At 34.4% G+C, this 18,783-nt stretch overlaps 1 long non-coding RNA gene across 1 annotated transcript; it reads left to right on the forward strand.

Annotated features, from left to right (window-relative positions):
* Positions 1 to 400: 400 nt before the first annotated feature.
* On the forward strand, positions 401 to 11,837 carry LOC128212219 (uncharacterized). The gene is made up of 4 exons (XR_008257406.1): positions 401 to 506; positions 4,826 to 4,899; positions 9,619 to 9,741; positions 10,147 to 11,837. It is a non-coding gene; the product is annotated as an uncharacterized LOC128212219 (long non-coding RNA).
* The last annotated feature ends 6,946 nt before the right edge of the window (positions 11,838 to 18,783 follow it).

Consider the following 18,783-nt stretch of genomic DNA (forward strand, 5'->3'; position numbering starts at 1 on the left):
ATTGTGACTGATAAACCTTTAACTACATACTAAATAATGCATTTATTGAAAATATTTATTACTGATAACAAGATTGTAACCGTGTTTTTAATAGCAGAAAGCGCAAAAAATATTAAATGATTGGTAAATGCTAAAAGATTTATTGTGGTCTACTATAGTCTCATAAGGTAGAAATACCGTGTGTAATGCTCATTTCTTTCAAATTTAACTCGATATCCTTCATAAGAACCATTGTTTTCGACATTTATTCATTCTTTTAGGAATATTGAAACAACATTATTAATTGTGGTAAACCTTATCTGGCAGTACTTAAGAGTGCATCTTTGACTTTATTACTCGAGTGAATGCACCTTCAAACCGGTTTACCACAAACATGTCACAGTAATCAATACCATCTGTGTTAAGATGTCGGGAATGTGTTAGACGAATGATTTTGTTTTATGGAGCTTTGAAGAGCGATGAATGGCACTAAAGTTGTGCCAAATGGATATCTCAAACACCCATTGGTAAGTCATTTATTTTTTCCATTTAATTTTTTGTCTTGATTTTTGAATATATAAACAGTCAATAAGTAGGACATCTCGTAAAGAACGTTCACTTGAAACAGTCCTCTTCTTATCCACACTTCGACAGGGAGTGGGGCTACTCTGCCTAAATAGCCGTCAACGAGTATTTTAAGAAATATCAAAATATAAAAAATGGTGTCCCAGTGGTTGCACCAGTCAATTGTAACCATGCCCCCCCCCCATAGTCCACCTAAATGACCGTCAATGGGTCGTTTGACGATTTTAAGACTATGGCAGTTACAGGGATACACATGAAATGTCAAAATAATAAAAAAAGTATCCCTAATCGCTCATTATTGTAGCTACCCCCCCCCCCCCCGCCCCCCAGTCTAATTATAGACGTGTAATACATTCTTCCAATCCTTACTGGTTGACGGTACATTTCCTAACAGGGCACAAATCCTGAACACCGGCTAAAACATGTGTTTGTTTACCGTGATCGATTATTCGATGATCTAGATCAATACAGAGGCTTGCCTTGGTCACACTTGCGAAGTTTCATCTTGTTTTGTTAAGCATTTTTCTAAAAAATGCCATTTATTTAATATAGCATACTTTTTAATTATAATTGTATGACCATGTATTTTCGCTTTTCAAGTGTTCGGTATTTGTGCCCTCCATAGCGTATTTTGAAGGGTGATTTACTATCCATAAAATTGAACAATTTTCGACATAATATTGACGAGATCGTGAATCTGTACTTTGACAGCTGTTTTCACATGAACCAAAGATGTTTCATACGAAAGTTTAACTTACTACAACATAAACTCTCCAAGATAATTGTAATAAACATCAGAAAGTGTTCGGATTTGTGACCTTAGCCAGTAACGTCTAAACGGGTTTGTGCAAAAACCGGGGGTGTTTTGAAAAATATTGAAATTGTATTAAGTGAAGTATTTTATGGTTTAAATTGATCATAAAGGTTTATATTCATACTTTACCATGTAAGTGAAAAGTTATTTTGCATTAAAACACATTATTTACCTTTCCAATAAAACAAAAGTTGACTGACACAGACAACAATTATGCCAAGCGGAACAACTCGACCCTATCATAATAACTCGGCCACCACTGACAAGCTTCTAGATAGACCTCGTAAATACAATCGTAACAACTCAGCCATGGCTGAAATGTTCCAGTTGTTTAAAAATTGTGCCCTGAAGCCTTGCAGGTGCCCTTCATGTATATATCGCTATGTTTTGACAGCAAGAAATGAAAAATAAACATCAAACTCATAATTATTCTCAGGATATGACATTTTTATGTATGGAACTGATATAAAATTACATAATCTGGTAATATTTCTTGTTTTATGATATTTTTGAGATGTTAAATGCTTTAACCCAGAATCCTGATCGGAATAACTACCCACTTTTGATACTAAACAATTTGTATGTGAAGGATTTGCCATATCAAAAAAGATACAAAAATCCGTAAACGTACAATTCTTTGGTCTACTAAGATTTAGCTTGTGAATGTCATTTTACAGCGAAATCAACAAGTTAAAAAAATACTCATGACCTGTTCCTTATCAATATGAAATATCTTTAAACTTTTAGGAACATTATGCAAAAAAAACAACAGTATAGTTTACCTACGGTATAAGAAAATAACTATTTTCTAATAAAACTACTGTTGAAAAATGTAAGCTAATGAAATGGAAAATAAAAAGATGCTTCCAAACATGCCATATTTTCTTGAGACCATTCAGGGGGATTAATGTTTAAAAGTCTGAAAATTCAGGGGGATTTTGGTAGTATTCAGGCGTTTTTTGTAGCAGGTCTAATTCGACAAAATTTCAAAGTATTTTAAGACGCAAGTACAAAAAAACAAGACTCCCGAGGGGATTATGTCCAGAATTTAAGGGGATTTGGGTCACATACCAGAGAATTTTCATCATCGCCATGTAGCATTACGGGCATGACACACGTGCCAATTTACCTTTTCTACCCCTTTTTCCAGCTCTTCATCTATATTTTAATGAGACACAGCCATATTGCATAATAAAAGCACTCACTTGCAAAATAGAATACTTCACAGAAAAATATGTTTCAGAGACAATTTAATGGGCTTACCTTCCTCTAAAATTGGATACAAAATCTGCTCATTATGATCATAAATGATGACTTTCAGACTAATAGAGAGAATGGAATGATTTATCAATATTTTTCATTTCAATTCCCAAATAGTCAGATTTGTTTGCTTCTGATAAAAAGCAAATGCATAATTTATTGTTTAAGTTCATAAACATATCATCTTTTGGCATTCATCAAAAAATAAAAACATCACCACCATAATATTAAAATAAATAAAGTCATTTCATCCGAATTGTCTACTTTCAGTTTCTCTTCTGGAAGTTCTGTTATTTTCCGATATTTGAGATGAAGGTCATGTCATGTATGTAAACATATTAGTGGGTCATAACAAAGAACAGCATTGTCTATTAGTTATTTTAATCCTTTTCTTTACCAAATAATGTACTGTCACCTTTAAATCATAAATCATTTTGATGACAATGACACATGTTTAAACACTTTAATTTGTTACATCCTCTCTGATTGGATAAAACCTATAGTTTTAACCAATGAAAATCGTCCTTTTATCTGACCAGTCTAATTGACATTTCTTATGCAAATTCTGACAGTTTCAATCAAAACAACTGCATGAAATGTGCCATGCTGACTTATTAAGTGTCACCCAGTTGGTGTTGTTAAAACACACCATCAGTTGATAATCCAATTAAGACAAGAAGGGCATTATAACTGTAAACAGGCATATATAATTAAACCCTGTGATAATTTTGCGTAATTTTAAACACACTTTTTTTAATTCCGGGGGGATTTTCATCCCCCTCCGGGAGACCGGGGGATGGGTCGAAATTCCGGGGGATTTTTCCCCCTCCGGGGGATATGGCATTTATGTCAGCTTCTGGGTTGCTTTGAAGTTGAACTGCTCACATGAACCCACAAAAGATGTGTAGGTATGTGCTTAACAATAAAGGATAAAACATTAAAATGAAGCATTTCAAGTGGAGGTTTTCATTAGGGTAGTGCTACCTTAAACACACACTTTACAATTATTTTTTTCTCTTTTTTAATCTATTTTCTTTAACCAATGGACTATACAAACAGTAGGGTCAGTCCCAGTATACAGGACAATTATTCAATAAAATGTTTATCCTTTTGATATCATAATTGGTAAAAAAATATCAAAATGTAAAGAAAAAATAACAGAGACCGGGTTCAAACTGTGGTCGCCAAAATTGCAGTCCAGTGTTGTATCCACTGCTATGAAAGTTTACATTTGTTTTTTTGATTTAATATATACCTAAGCTTGGTAACATTAAGTGATAACATCGACTAGCCAATCACACATAAAAATTAATTATACTAGGTATACCCACCTAGTAATCTTTTTTAATGGAAAAAAAATGTGAAAAATCAATTAATTGTAAACTATGTGGTTATTCAGTTAGTTAGTTTCAATGCATTGTACACATTGATACCAAATTCATGTCAGTTTTCGACAATTTTCTCTTCTTTCGCTATTTCATCATACGGTGTATAGCCCCTGAATAAAGTTTCACTCTGTTTCATTGAGTATATTTCTTAAAAATCCTTATTTTGTTCTAATCTGCTAAAAGGTCAAAATGTCACAGTCATGTGAGCATCTTTGAGGCCTCTCAGTTATTAATACCAATGCACCCGGTCCGGGGGTATACTGGGAATAGTCGGGAAATGGGCCGTGTTTTTACTTTCTATGTGGCCACGCAGGGCTGGGTGACTGCAGTGGTTTTGTCTTTGAGCCAAATTTAGCCGAGATTGGGCCTTATATAGAGTCTCTGGTGTGCAGGGGCATTTGGCCGGGGTTTTACCATCAGTTCGTTCCCGCAGGGGAGGGGATTAGACCCAGGGTTGGCTGGACCGAAAGTCAAAGTCCCCGCTATTCCCTGGACCTGGGGGCGCCAGGGTTACAATTGACTGGTGCACAACATATAAGATATTTATAAAATAAATAAAAGTACAGTTAATCAATATATTTTAATTTTAATGTGGTAAATTAACAAAGAATTAGATAGATGCTTTATGCAAAATCTCACAAAGATGTAAAAAAATACTAAAGAGTTCAGGTTTGCTAGTTTGTAAAAATATTTCATGGAATCATGGTAAATTGTTATATTATATGCCCAATGACAGCCCATATATTTTTTAACTACTTGAACCTTTCTTGTTATAATTCTTATTATTTTTTTTTTTTAGTTGATGTGTGATGCTGATAATACAGAGACAGCTAGAGTGACAGAGTTTGATGAATAAACTTAAATTAAAAAACAGTGAGTACAATAATCTATTTTAACATGTCTTGTGTGTAAAGTGTGATTCCGAAGCAGTAAATATATATATATATATATATATATATATGTATCTTTAAGTTTTGAATCACAAATTTAGATCAAAGATCTATTATCACACAAAACTTAAAGGATATATATATGAAAAGTCATGTGAATTGTGCAAGTCATATAATATAAAATTTATATTGATCAAGTCAAGCCATGCCATGTAAAAAAAACTGACATCATATCAATGATTGTATGAATCATTCTCAGAGCTATTGAAAATATTTAATTGGTTGTAAGCGGACCATGCACGGTAATTTTGAGTACGGTAACCCCACCAGCCAATACAATATGGCTAAAAAGGCTTTGATAATATTTTTTATCTAATGTTTATCTTTCCTAAAATATTTATATTTATAAATCTATTTACCAGTATAAATCTGTATTTATTAATTTATTAATGCATTTATTTGCTCACTAATATATACAATACACTTATCGTTGTATATTGTCTAGCTAATACATGTATACAAATATGCATAATTATGGGGGGGGGGGTCATAATTACCTATGGTGTACTGTCTTGTTCTTACGAAGATATGATTTTGACTAAAATCCTTACTGAAAAAGCAGTGCAGACTGGCCTGTTTAAATAATTAATTAAATCTTAATGGGTTTAAATGTATTTTATTTTATTTTTAAAGATATTTTAGAGTTTAAAAGGAAGAGAGCTCGAAATTCGCCTTTTATTTGTACCAGCATGGGAAAACCCTGTTATGTTAATACATATAGCCCGGAAGTAACAAATAAAAGGTGAATTTCGAGCTATTGAAATTCATGTAACAGTCCAATGACTCTATTGTTTCCGAAGTAATGTGTGTATATTACAACGGTTTAATTTTGTTTGTACCGGAGGATTAAGTCGGAAAAACCAGAATAGCTATAATTCCGGGCTACAACTATTCCGGGCTATATGTATTAATATATATATATATATATATATATATATATATATATATATATATATATATATATATATATATATATATATATATATATATATAAAAATGCACGAAATCAATGTGGGATTTTCATTAAGTTTTGGTTAAACCATCTTTGTAACAAATTACAGTTACTTCCAAATTACATCTTATTCTACATAATACAAACTGGAGGACAGTTCTTTTTATTTGGTAATGTTAAGAGACTTGAAGACAAAAAAAAATGTTTAAATTCAGAAAACCTTACACAAAGTAGAAACCTTCTATTAATGTCATTATCTTGAAAAAATGAACATGCCTTTTAGCAATTGTATCAATCTGTGAAAATCTACATTTTGCCTTCGACATGTTATACAATTTAAGGATATTAACATGGAAATTAAGTTAAATTCTAAATTGACAGTCATGTATTTCTTCCAAAATTTTCATAGTATAAGGAACATGAATTTTTTATGAATTTAAGTGCATAACTGCAGATAATGATCATTATCTTAAATCAATTACAAGCCAATTCATAGTCATGCATATAACCCCCTTTTCAGAATATGATAGTGATTGTCTCAAATGACCAGTCTTTCTCTGTGGGGGGTGGGGGCTGTCAGTCAAAAGGAAACCTTTAAAAGGCATATTCATTCAGCCAATCAGATGTCAGGTTCAGTGAAAGGGGCGATGCCAGGTCAAGTAAAAGGGGTGGAGCTAAAATAAATACTGACATTCAATGAAGATAGATCCCCCTTTGGCCTCACAAATATGTTTCAGTCACACTAGGGGGTGTGACAGGGTCAAGCCATAATAGAGCCATAGGCAAGCAGACTTTTATTAACCCAACAACAACAACAGGTGTAATTCTTACCAACTGAGGAAAAAACTTGTGAGGTTTTATTATTGCTCATTTTTTTATACAAATTAAATATCTAACAATGACAAATATAAAATATGATAATTCAAGCATAATATTGACACCAAACATGACACATCTTGCAAATGGTATTGAATAAAATTCCTACACTTTTTATAATGATAATACATGGGACCAATATCAAAACCATTATCCTGTTAAATAGGACAATGGATTTGATATTGGTAATTCGCAGACAATACAATGTAATTAAGTAAAAAAATACACAGTATGCACATCTGGCTTCAAACAAAAATTGTTGCTTAGGCCAAAAAAAAGTATTCATAGTTTCCATTTAAATATCAAAAAAGGTAGGCATACGGTAACTGTTGTTTTTTTTAGGACCATGTTTCTTTGGCAAACTGACCTATATCAGGGAATTATTAAGGTCTTTACTAAAAAGCACATATTGATCAAAACACCAAAAACAAAAAAGGATCAGAAGGATAAAAATAGGGTCAGTTGGGCGGAAACAAAGATTTTTGAATCCTTATTTTGTCAATGATGTCATGTCAGTGATCAAAATGATAAAACAATTTAAGCCCTGCATTCTGGAATGTGGGGCTGAATTCTTGATTGTGTTATAGTAGGGCCAAATATAAAATGATTTGGTTAGGGTTACATCCTTTTTAAAAACAGAAAGAGTAAAAAGTATAAAGGATTACATTTTTAAAATACATAATATATATGCGTTTTCACTTTAAAATACATGCATTGTTACAGTCTTGTTTTCAGTAAGTAACTTTTCCTTAAATGCATTCTTTGGAAAGTAATTTAAGGTTTATTATTCAAAATATATGTTAGTCAACTTGTGTATGTATTGATTTCCAACTTTTTTATTTTTTGTTTAAACTTTATGTATTAGAATTTCTTTGCGTAAATACCTGCTTATGTGATAAAAGACTGCTGACTAAAGATTAGATTTCAGATTTTGATATTTCCATTCCAAATTTAATGTTTTACAGCTTAAACTGCTACTAACTGTTTAAGAAAAATGCATAAAACATCAATTTTGGATGGAAGTATGAAAAGCTGCAATCTGATATTTTGTCAGCAGTCTTTTATCACTGGTTTGCAGATATTTACGCAAAAATTTGCTTGTTCGAAGACAAAATTTTTAAAAAAAGTTGTCAAAACATTCAATCTGTCAGGTTGCAGCTTTAATATAAGACTAACGTAAATATTAAAAACACATGAGGCCCCTTTAATATTAACATGTCAATATCAAAAAGAAGATGAAAACTGAAAACTATGAGAAAGTGTTTTTATAATTAAAAATAAATTGCTTAAAGCAAATATCTGAAATTAATAATTGTCATGCAAAGCAGCCTGTAATGAATATGAATATTAGATTTTGGCCTTGAACACCTTTTTAAGAAGAGTGTTTTGAAGTAAGGATTATCATAATGCTGAACTTAATATTGTACTGTAGCTTTGTAGCAAATCCTTATGATTAAAGTCACTGTGTCTTCCTTATGCTGTGATAAAGATCTCTATAGTAACATTTCTAAACCTAATAAATTAAGTGAAAAAGGGTGTTTATTGGGGGTAATAAAACACATCTTGATAATGGCCAATTAGTTTTAATCTTTCAAGTGTTGGTAGGATGGGAGGGGGGTCTTAACTTTTTGAACTGCCAATATTTTCCTGGTTATTTTGTCCACCATGTCAAAATGAGCTGGGTTGTTTTGTCAACTCTGTCTAAATGGGTTGGACGTGTTTTATCCCCTTAGTAAAAAATGACATGGGATGTTTTGTCCTACATTTTTATAAAGGAGTTCAGAATAAATAACACATTAGTTTTCGTGCTTATATAAAATAAATGCAAATGACTTTCATTATAAGTTTAAAAAATACTCTTAACGCTGCATTCTCACAGATTTACCATTTTTACAACTTTTTTATTTTTGTCTTGGAAAGAGCAAATTTTTGCGTAAATATCTGCAACCCATTGATGTAAGATTGTTGATAAAAAACAGATCTTAGATTTTCATATTTTCGAAAATGTTTTAGAGCTTAAACCCTTACTAACGGTTTAAGAAAAATGCATAAAACATCAATTTATGAACTTAAATATAAAAATCTGCGATCTAATTTTTTGTCAGCAGTCTTATTAACTGGTTTCCATGGATTGTAGCAAAAATTGGCTTGTTCCAAGACAAAAATTAAAAAGTTGTCGAAATGTTTAATCTGTGATAGTGCAGCTTTAATTATGGTAGCTTTTCAGTCATTTGCCTATATATGTCTATTTGATTCAGTAAATACTTCATATAAAGCTAGGCTTATTAGGATATGCTTATTTTTCATTGGGTTCTATTTTTAGCACATAACAGCTTCATTACAAGAATATATTAATTATTATTAAAGCTGCATGCACTCTCACAAATTTACCGTTTTTACAACTTTTTTATTTTTTTTGTCTTGGAAAGAGCAAATTTTTGGGTTTAATAGTATCTGCAAACCAATGATAAGACTGCTGACATAGATCATATCGCAGATTTGCATATTTTCGTTTGAAAGCCAATGTTTTGTGGGTTAAACTATTACTAACAGTTAAAGAAAAATGCATGATCTAATTTTTTGTCAGCAGTTTTATATCACTGGTTTTCATGGATTCTTGAAAAAAAAATACTTCCTCTGTTGGCCAATTGAGAACAAAATCAAGAGGTTTTGGGTTTTGCTGTTTATACGTTCTGGAATTTTTCAAAAGCATTTATTTATAGGACTTATGAATTTTATGTACAGCATTCTGTATATTGTCAAGTGTCCTTTTTTTAAATTATATACAACATACATATAAATTTAATGTTTCAGGAAATAACCACCATCTCTCTCAGAGGTCATCTTTCTCATTATTGTGGGGAAACCTCAAAGGGCATCAGGAAAACCTTCATCAACCTCTTTGTGCGCAGTGGCTTGTGCAACAGTGTTTCAGAAGTATAAATACCTTTTTAATTTGTGTATATCAATTGAATAATGACTTGTTTTTTATATTAAATATATATATATGATTTATTATATATATATAGATGGTTAATCTTATGACTTCCTGATAGTATTTAAGTTGTGAAATATTAAATAATCTAATCATAAAAAATGCTTGGAAATGACAATAAAAAAAAGCTATTTGTCAAATAGGAAGTTTCACATGTCCTGTTTATATTACAAATCATTTTAAATCAGACAGAACATTCAATATACTTGTTGTATCTCACTGTTTATTTGTCTTCACATTTTGTATTGTCACATCAAGCCTGTTTGAACATCCTAGAGAAGATAAGTGTATAGAAGCGGATATGATATAATAAATATGCATATAAATGTGCTTGGGATTATTTTCAGATTATCATTAAAATGGGGATAATGGATGACTGGCCACACATATGGGGCTATGGACAAGCTTCAGAGCAGGCTGCCAGGTGGTGGTAGAAGTTTAAACTCCGGGTCCCGGCGTGAGCACATTGAAGGGTCCCTGAGTGACAGTTCAACCACCGCACACCTATCCTGGGCAGAACCAGTACTACGTGCCTTCACCTCTGCAAGGAACTGACAACTTCTGTACATGCCAGGTGCAGTGGTGCAGTGGTACAGTGCGAATGGTCGTAGAAAGGATTTCATAACCAATCACAACAGAGGTGACCTGGTCCGCCCGGGAATCGAACCCGGGTTGTCCAATTCAGGTCCAACGCTCTACCGATTGAGCTGACCGGGCGGACATATTAGCTACATTAGATGACAAGCCATCTGTGCTGGACATTCTTCACAATAAAATGTGATGTCACAGGAGCTGTTTATCTCAACAGCTCACACTGTCCGTATTTGACTAAAGGAATGAATGAAGTCACTGCAGAAGTTAGATTGAGGAATGTCCATGTCACTACCCATCATTTGGAAGGAGTTGGATAAAAAAAGTGTGGCCTATGTATTGAAACAGGTCCGATTTCCAGTTACGGACAGTCTTGATTTGTCTGATTACATTTTTGACCAACATGATGGTCTAAAAGAACACTTACTGGTAACTGGTAAAATCATGGCCCAGTTGTTCCAAGAGGCAGGCGAGTGGGAAGTTACTAGACTCCATTTCTTTATGGGTTGATCTGAGGTTCCAGTTCAGTTAAAGTACTGATGGAACACCAAGTGTTTGCCATAATACAGCAACATTTGATTTGTAACTATGTATTTGTTTGAATTGTTGAAACAGTACTGTTTACTAAATAATGTGTATGTATATGAAGAATAATATTATAAATAATTTGTAAGAACCTTTTGATATTAAGTAAAATGTCGATAAGTCTAAATATGTATCTGCGAATCATTTTTGTATATCTGTAAAGATTACATTGCCTATATTCCTCAATTTATATTTTTCTTTTAGCCAGTCAATAACTTTTCTTAAGTTCTATCTTCAAAATTGTCGGGACAGGGATTATAGCCCTTAATTAACCCAAATATGTAACATTCAATGCAAAATTTCTAATTGGCTGCATTTAGGCAGTTCAGATGCAGGAACAAACATCACTTGGGTCCTTAATAATAGCTTTCCATCTGACATTGAAGATCCAATAAAAGGAATTTGTCATGTGACTGTTTATTAACTCTCAATTTATTGAAAGTGAAATTACTTACATGATTTGTAAGAACTAAATTATAATGATATCAAATGATTGTTTAAATTAAATAAAATAGATGATTACATACATGAACTATTTTTATTTCTTGTTTGTCAATATGAAGAGTAATGCAATGGCTTTTGAATTTCATAAAAAAGGATGGAAAAATGTATGTTTATTGTTTAAGCAATTAATAAGTAATAAAAGTATTTTTTTTCTTTTTTTCAAATTGTGCTATCTTATTTACAGATCGTTATTTGTTTAATTTTTGTACAAATGAAGTATATAAGGTATGTCTAATGTTACAAATAGCAAAAATTCAAATGCAAATCATGGTGACTTGACTAAATGTGAATGCTAATTGAATCAAACTAGTTAATAAATAATAATGTTCATTTGAAACAATTGAGAGTATAAGTTTGGTTTGTGTATGCCATATATTCCCGGGGGGGAGTGGGGGGGGGGGGAATGGAAAAATGAAAAGTATATTACTATGCGCAGTGCTATAATAATTAATAAGTAAATGTTTTTAGCTCACCTGTCACATAGTGACAAGGTGAGCTTTTGTGATCACAATTTGTCCGGCGTCCGTCTGTCGTCCGTCCGTCCGTCCGTAAACTTTTACTTTAAACGACATCTTCTCATAAACCGCTTAGCCAATTTCTTCCAAACTTTACAGGAATGTTCCTTGGGTGGTCCCCTTTGAAAATTGTTCAAAGAATTGAATTCCATGCAGAACTCTGGTTGCCATGGCAACGGAAAGGAAAAACTTTAAAAATCTTATTTTTCAAAACCACAAGGCCTAGAGCCTTAATATTTGGTATATAGCATCATCTAGTGGTCCTCTACCAAAATTGTTAAAACTATCCCCCTGGGGTCAAAAATGGCCCCGCCCCGGGGGTCACTTGTTTTACATAGACTTATATGGGGAAAACTTTAAAAATCTTCTTCTCAAAAATCACAAGGCCTAGAACCTTGAAAATTGGTATGTGTCATCATGTAGTGGTCCTCTACAAAATTTGTTCAAATTATTCTCCTGGGGTCAAAAATGGCCCCGCCCAAGGGGTCACTAGTTTCATTACATAGTGTTATATAGTAAATCTTTAAAAATCTTCTCCGAAACTGTAAGGCCCAGGGCTTAGATATTTGGTATACAGCATCATCTAGTGGACCTCTACCAGATTTGTTCAAATTATTGCCACAGGGTCAAAATTGACCCAGCCTAGGGGGTCCTTGTTTTTACGTAGTGTTATATAGTAAATCTTTAAAAATATTCTTCTCCAGAACCGTAAGGCCAGGAGATTAGATATTTGGTATACGACATCATCTTGTGGACCTCTATCAAAGTTGTTCAAATTATTGCCACAGGGTCAAAATTGGCCCCGCCCTGAAAGTTATTTGTTTTTATATAGTCTTATATAATAAAACTTTAAAAATCCTCTTCTCCAAAATATAAGACCTAGAGCTTTCATATTTGGTATATAGTGTTACCTAGTGGACCTACACCAAAGGTATTCAAATTATTGTCCCGGGGTCAAATTGGCCTTGCTCAGGGGTCATTTGTTTTTACATTGTCTTGTCACTGAACATCTTTTCCTCTGAAAGTAAAGGTCAGAATGACTCCATACTTGATATGTAGCATCCTTACATGGTCCTTTCTCAACTTTGTTCAAATGGTTTTGTTTGGCCCCTTTTAGGGGTCACCAGAGCAAAAAATAGAAAAACCTTTAAACAACTTGATCTTATTTAACTGCTTGATGGATCTTCAAGTCTGAAGCATCCTAGCATGGGCCTCTGTCAGGTCTTTTCAAATAATTTTGTTTGGCCCCTTTTAAGGGCCACCAGAGCTAAAATTAGTAAAAAAACTTAACATTTTCTTCGCATGAACCCCTTGATAGATCTTCAGCAAATTTGGTTTGAAGTGTCCTTGCATGGACCTCTCTTAAATTTGTTCACATAATTTTGTTTGGCCCGGTTGCCATGGCAACCTAAAAGAAAATGTCAACAATTGGTTATAATCATCATCTTCTCCTAAACCGCTTTGACAATTTTGATGAAACTTCATAGGAATGATCCTTGGGTGGTGCTTTTTCAAAATTTTTCAAAGAAATTAATTCCATTTAGAACTCTGGTTGACATGGCAACCTAAAGGAAAAGTGTCAACAATTGGTTACAATCATCTTCTCCTAAACCGCTTGGACAATTTTGATGAAACTTCATAGGAATGATCCTTGGTTGGTGCTTTTTCAAAAATGTTAAAAAAATTTAATTCCTTGCAGAACTCTGGTTGCAGGAAATTATAGGCTGTCGTGTCCGCGCTGTGACTTTCTCTTATATGGACAGATTTTAAAATGAAAATGCCATATGTTTTCAACATACCAAGACAACGTGTCGTGTGCAAGACCCGTGTCCCTACCTCTAAGGTGAAAGATACACTAAGTGTTTATTCACAATGGAATGCTGAATATGAGGACATAAAGAGTGTTGGCTGTCATTTAGTATGATTGTTGTTTTTTTGCTTAGAGGCAATTTAATATAACTTGCAATATGTATTTGACACATAAAGGCAAGATAAACTTTTTATACGCCCGAAGGGTCGTATTATGTTATGGCCTCCATCGTCTGTCCGTCTGTCCGTCCGTTAGCAATTCCGTGTCCGGGCCATAACTTGGTAACTAATAAAGCGATTTTAATAACTTTATACAAATCATCACTACATTAAAAGGATGTGTCTCGCGCAATTTCCGTGTCTCGCGCAATTTCCAGGTCCATACCTTAAAGACTAGAATCACCATGGGGGTGTGTTAGCAATTCCGTGTCCGGGCCACAACTTTGTCACTTATAAAGTCATTTTCAAATAACTTTATACAAAGCATCATTACATTAAAAGGATGTGTCGCGCGCAATTTCCAGGTCCATACCTCAAAGACTAGAATTGCCAGGGGGGGGGGGGGGCGTTACAACTTTGTCACTAATAACGTCATTTTCAAATAACTTTATACAAAGCATCATTACATTAAAAGGATGTGTCGCGCGCAATTTCCAGGTCCATACCTCAAAGACTAGAATCACCATGGGGGGCATTAGCAATTCTGTTTCCGGGCCATAACTTGGTTACTAATAAAGCGATTTTCAAATAACTTTATACAAATCATCACTACATTAAAAGGATGTGTCGCGCGCAATTTCCAGGTCCATACCTCAAAGACTACAATCACCATGGGGGTGCGTTAGCAAATCCGTGTCCGTGCCACAACTTGGTCACTAAGTCATTTCAAATAACTTTATACAAAGCATCATTACATTAAAAGGATGTGTCGCGCGCAATTTCCAGGTCCATACCTCAAACACTAGAATCACCAGGGGGGGGGGGGGGGGGGGCGTTAGCAATTCTGTGTCTGGGCCACATCTTTGTTACTAATAAAGTGATTTTCAAATAACTTTATACAAATCATCACTACATTAAAAGGATGTGTCACATGCAATTTCCAGGTCCATACCTCAAAGTCTAGAATCACCATGGGGGGACGTTAGCAATTCCATGTCCAGGCCATAACTCAAAGACTAGAATCACCAATGGGGGGCGTTAGCAATTCTGTGTCCTGGCCACATCTTTGTTACTCGTCCGTTAGCAATGGGGGACGTTAGCAATTCCATGTCCAGGCCATAAATCAAAGACTAGAATCACCAATTGGGGGCGTTAGCAATTCTGTGTCCTGGCCACATCTTTGTTACTCGTCTGTTAGCAATTCCGTGTCCAAAAGGATGTGTCACGCGCAATTTCCAGGTCCATACCTCAAAGACTAGAATCACCATGGGGGGGCGTTAGCAATTCTGTTTCCGGGCCACATCTTTGTTACTCGTCCGTTAGCAATTCCGTGTCCGGGCCATAACTTGGTAACTAATAAAGTCATTTTCAAATAACTTTATACAAAGCATCATTACATTAAAAGGATGTGTCGCGCGCATTTTCCAGGTCCATACCTCAAAGACTTGAATCACCATGGGGGGCATTAGCAATTCTGTTTCCGGGCCATAACTTGGTTACTAATAAAGCGATTTTCAAATAACTTTATACAAATCATCACTACATTAAAAGGATGTGTCGCGCGCAATTTCCAGGTCCATACCTCAAAGACTAGAATCACCATGGGGGTGCGTTAGCAAATCCGTGTCCGGGCCACAACTTGGTCACTAAGTCATTTTCAAATAACTTTATACAAAGCATCATTACATTAAAAGGATGTGTCGCGCGCAATTTCCAGGTCCATACCTCAAACACTAGAATCACCATGGGGGGGCGTTAGCAATTCTGTGTCTGGGCCACATCTTTGTTACTAATAAAGTGATTTTCAAATAACTTTATACAAATCATCACTACATTAAAAGGATGTGTCACATGCAATTTCCAGGTCCATACCTCAAAGTCTAGAATCACCATGGGGGGACGTTAGCAATTCCATGTCCAGGCCATAACTCAAAGACTAGAATCACCATGGGGGGCGTTAGCAATTCTGTGTCCTGGCCACATCTTTGTAACTCGTCCGTTAGCAATTCCGTGTCCGGGCCATAACTTGGTAACTAATAAAGCGATTTTCAAATAACTTTATACAAATCATCACTACATTAAAAGGATGTGTTGCGCGCAATTTCCAGGTCCATACCTCAAAGACTAGAATCACCATGGGGGGCATTAGCAATTCTGTGTCCGGGCCACATCTTTGTTACTCGTCCGTTAGCAATTCCGTGTCCGGGCCATAACTTGGTAACTAATAAAGCGATTTTCAAATAACTTTATACAAATCATTACTACATTAAAAGGACCTCAAGCCGAATCTTCTTCGGGCGTATAATGCTCCGTTTCGCGGTGCTCTTGTTATGTACTTGTTCATAGATCAATGTCACATTGGGGGGCATTTGTCACATACTTTGACAGCTCTTGTTCAATATTCTTTGAGAAACAAGCTATATTAATAACAAAGGTTAAACTCTTTTACTCAGGTGAGCGATTTAGGGCCATCATGGCCCTCTTGTTTTATGTATTATTTATTTATCATATGCATTGACAATTGATTATAATTTCATAATATATTATTTATTCTTTTATTGTATGTATTCTAGATCATTAAATAAATATAAGTAAATATGCATTCAAATTTCTGTATTTAGTCTTAAATAATAAATGTTGATATTGTTAAGACCAAAATCCGCTGGACTTTAGACCAATATTCCCTGGAATTCAGACTAAAATTCACTGCAAAGCCTCTCAAAAGTATGGCATGCATGTATTTGTGTCTGTCTTTTACCTTAAAGGTTGTACCCACCAGGAATACTTTTTGTATCCTCTCAAAATTCAGACTAGGAAACTGACTTGAGGTTGAATATATAAGATTATGTTTTTCATCATCTTCAGACAAATAGAAAATAGCTATCAGCTAAAATCTTCTTCAACAATAAATGTTTGAGAATGCTAAATATTAGCACTACACAGGGTATAAATCTTGTGAAACACATAGCAATAACGTGCTAAATAATGCACGTGAATCTAGGTAACTTGTAGTAGTAGAAGTCAAGTATCATCTTGGTTTATTACAGCAGAAGCAGTGATTACGAACTTCGTAATCACAGCCCCAGAAACAGAAGCGTTTTTATTAAATCTCCCAGGTTGCGGAAACATGGCACATCGCAGGTGCGGATCCAGGAATTGATGTTAGAGGGGTAGTAACTTAGGGGCGCAACTTTTGACATGTGCTCCTCCCTCAGAACCGAAAGTATATGGCATAAACTGTTTTACGGGAATTTGGGGTTACTCCCTCATGTATGTAGTCGGAAATTGTGCATTATGAGCTTATTTTATTACCTTTGTTTCTCCGATATTGATGAAAACAGTAAACTTCGATTATTTTAGAGGTGGCACACGCCGGGCGCTTAAACCGCTAGCGCTTCGACCAAATTCCTTGAGCTACACAGTCGGTCCAAGGCCAATTCCCCGCTATTTTGGCGCGAACACAAAACCACCGACTGTCCCCCCGGACCTGGGGTGGGGGTGGGGGATGCTTACCATTGACTGGTGCATTACTTTAGCGACAGCAGGTTTTCATATTACTTTTTCCCTGTTTGAATGTAATATCTTAATTGTTTGTTAATATGTTCACTGATAAAACTTTTGCGGCCTGGCACATTGCATCTCATTAGTCATGGCAGTATTCTTCAAGTTCAGGCTTCTTTTTTTCAAAATTCAAAATTTATTTTCTAAACCATTCATTGATTTATCAACACCATATTCACACATTCTCATTTACAAGAGGTTTGATAGTAATAAATCAAATGTGTAACGCATGGCACCATCATTCTGGTGAACGAGAATAATTTCATATAGCACAATGTACATGAAATAATGACAGTATGGCGAGTCGTTCCTTCACTATTTTTACCCATAAATACCATAAATTAAGCCTTTTCATACAATAGATCTCCATCACCTCTCCGACTCCTTTATAATTTGTGTAAATATATGAACATAATCATGTGGTCTTTAACAAAGATAGAAGTGTAAAAAAGTTTATATCTTCGACTTCAAAGAACTTCATTAATGCTAATTCTTGACCAAATTTTAGTTGCCTTTAACCTTGAAAATAATCGGTTAAATGGCAAGATGTTTGTAATCAAGCTTAACGACAGCGTTTTTGTGACATTGATGAAAGATGGATTTTTTTGTTTGTCTTTTTTTTCAATCGGATAAAAAATTGTACTAGTATCTGATACAGGGTTAATGAAGCAATACGATGGTTAGACGTCATGCTAACCATTGTATAGTATAACAGCGATGAGGAATATGGATAAGTCGACAGTTGACAGGTAAGGACATTGTAAGAAGTGTCATTTTGCTAATTTTTGCTTTAAATATGGCAATATTTTTCTTTATTCCCATTTCCTACATGTTCCCATTACAAAATCTTACCTGTCCTTCCAATTGGAAATTTCCCATTTTAAAACTGAACTTTATTCTCCAATTGGAATTTTCCCATTAACCAAATATTCCAATTGGAATTTTCCAATGTTCATACTTTCCCACTTTGAATGTGGGAATCCTCCAATTGGAAAGATTCACTCATGGGAAGGATTCGCAAACAAATGCCTTAAATGAATCTATCGGTTCTTCATTTTTAATGAATATATTATTTTTCATGTAGTGAGTGTAAAATATTCTTAATTAAACAGTCAATTTCAATTTTAAAAATTATGTTCCAAATTCTCCCACAATTTTAATAGAGCCAGTTTTCCAATTGGAAAAGCTTGAAAAAGCCATTTTCCAATGGGAAGGCCATTTTCCAATGGGACTCCCATTGGAAAAGTTGACTTTAAATGC

This window comes from Mya arenaria, chromosome 12 (genome assembly GCF_026914265.1).
Source record: "Mya arenaria isolate MELC-2E11 chromosome 12, ASM2691426v1".
NCBI lineage: Eukaryota > Metazoa > Mollusca > Bivalvia > Myida > Myidae > Mya > Mya arenaria.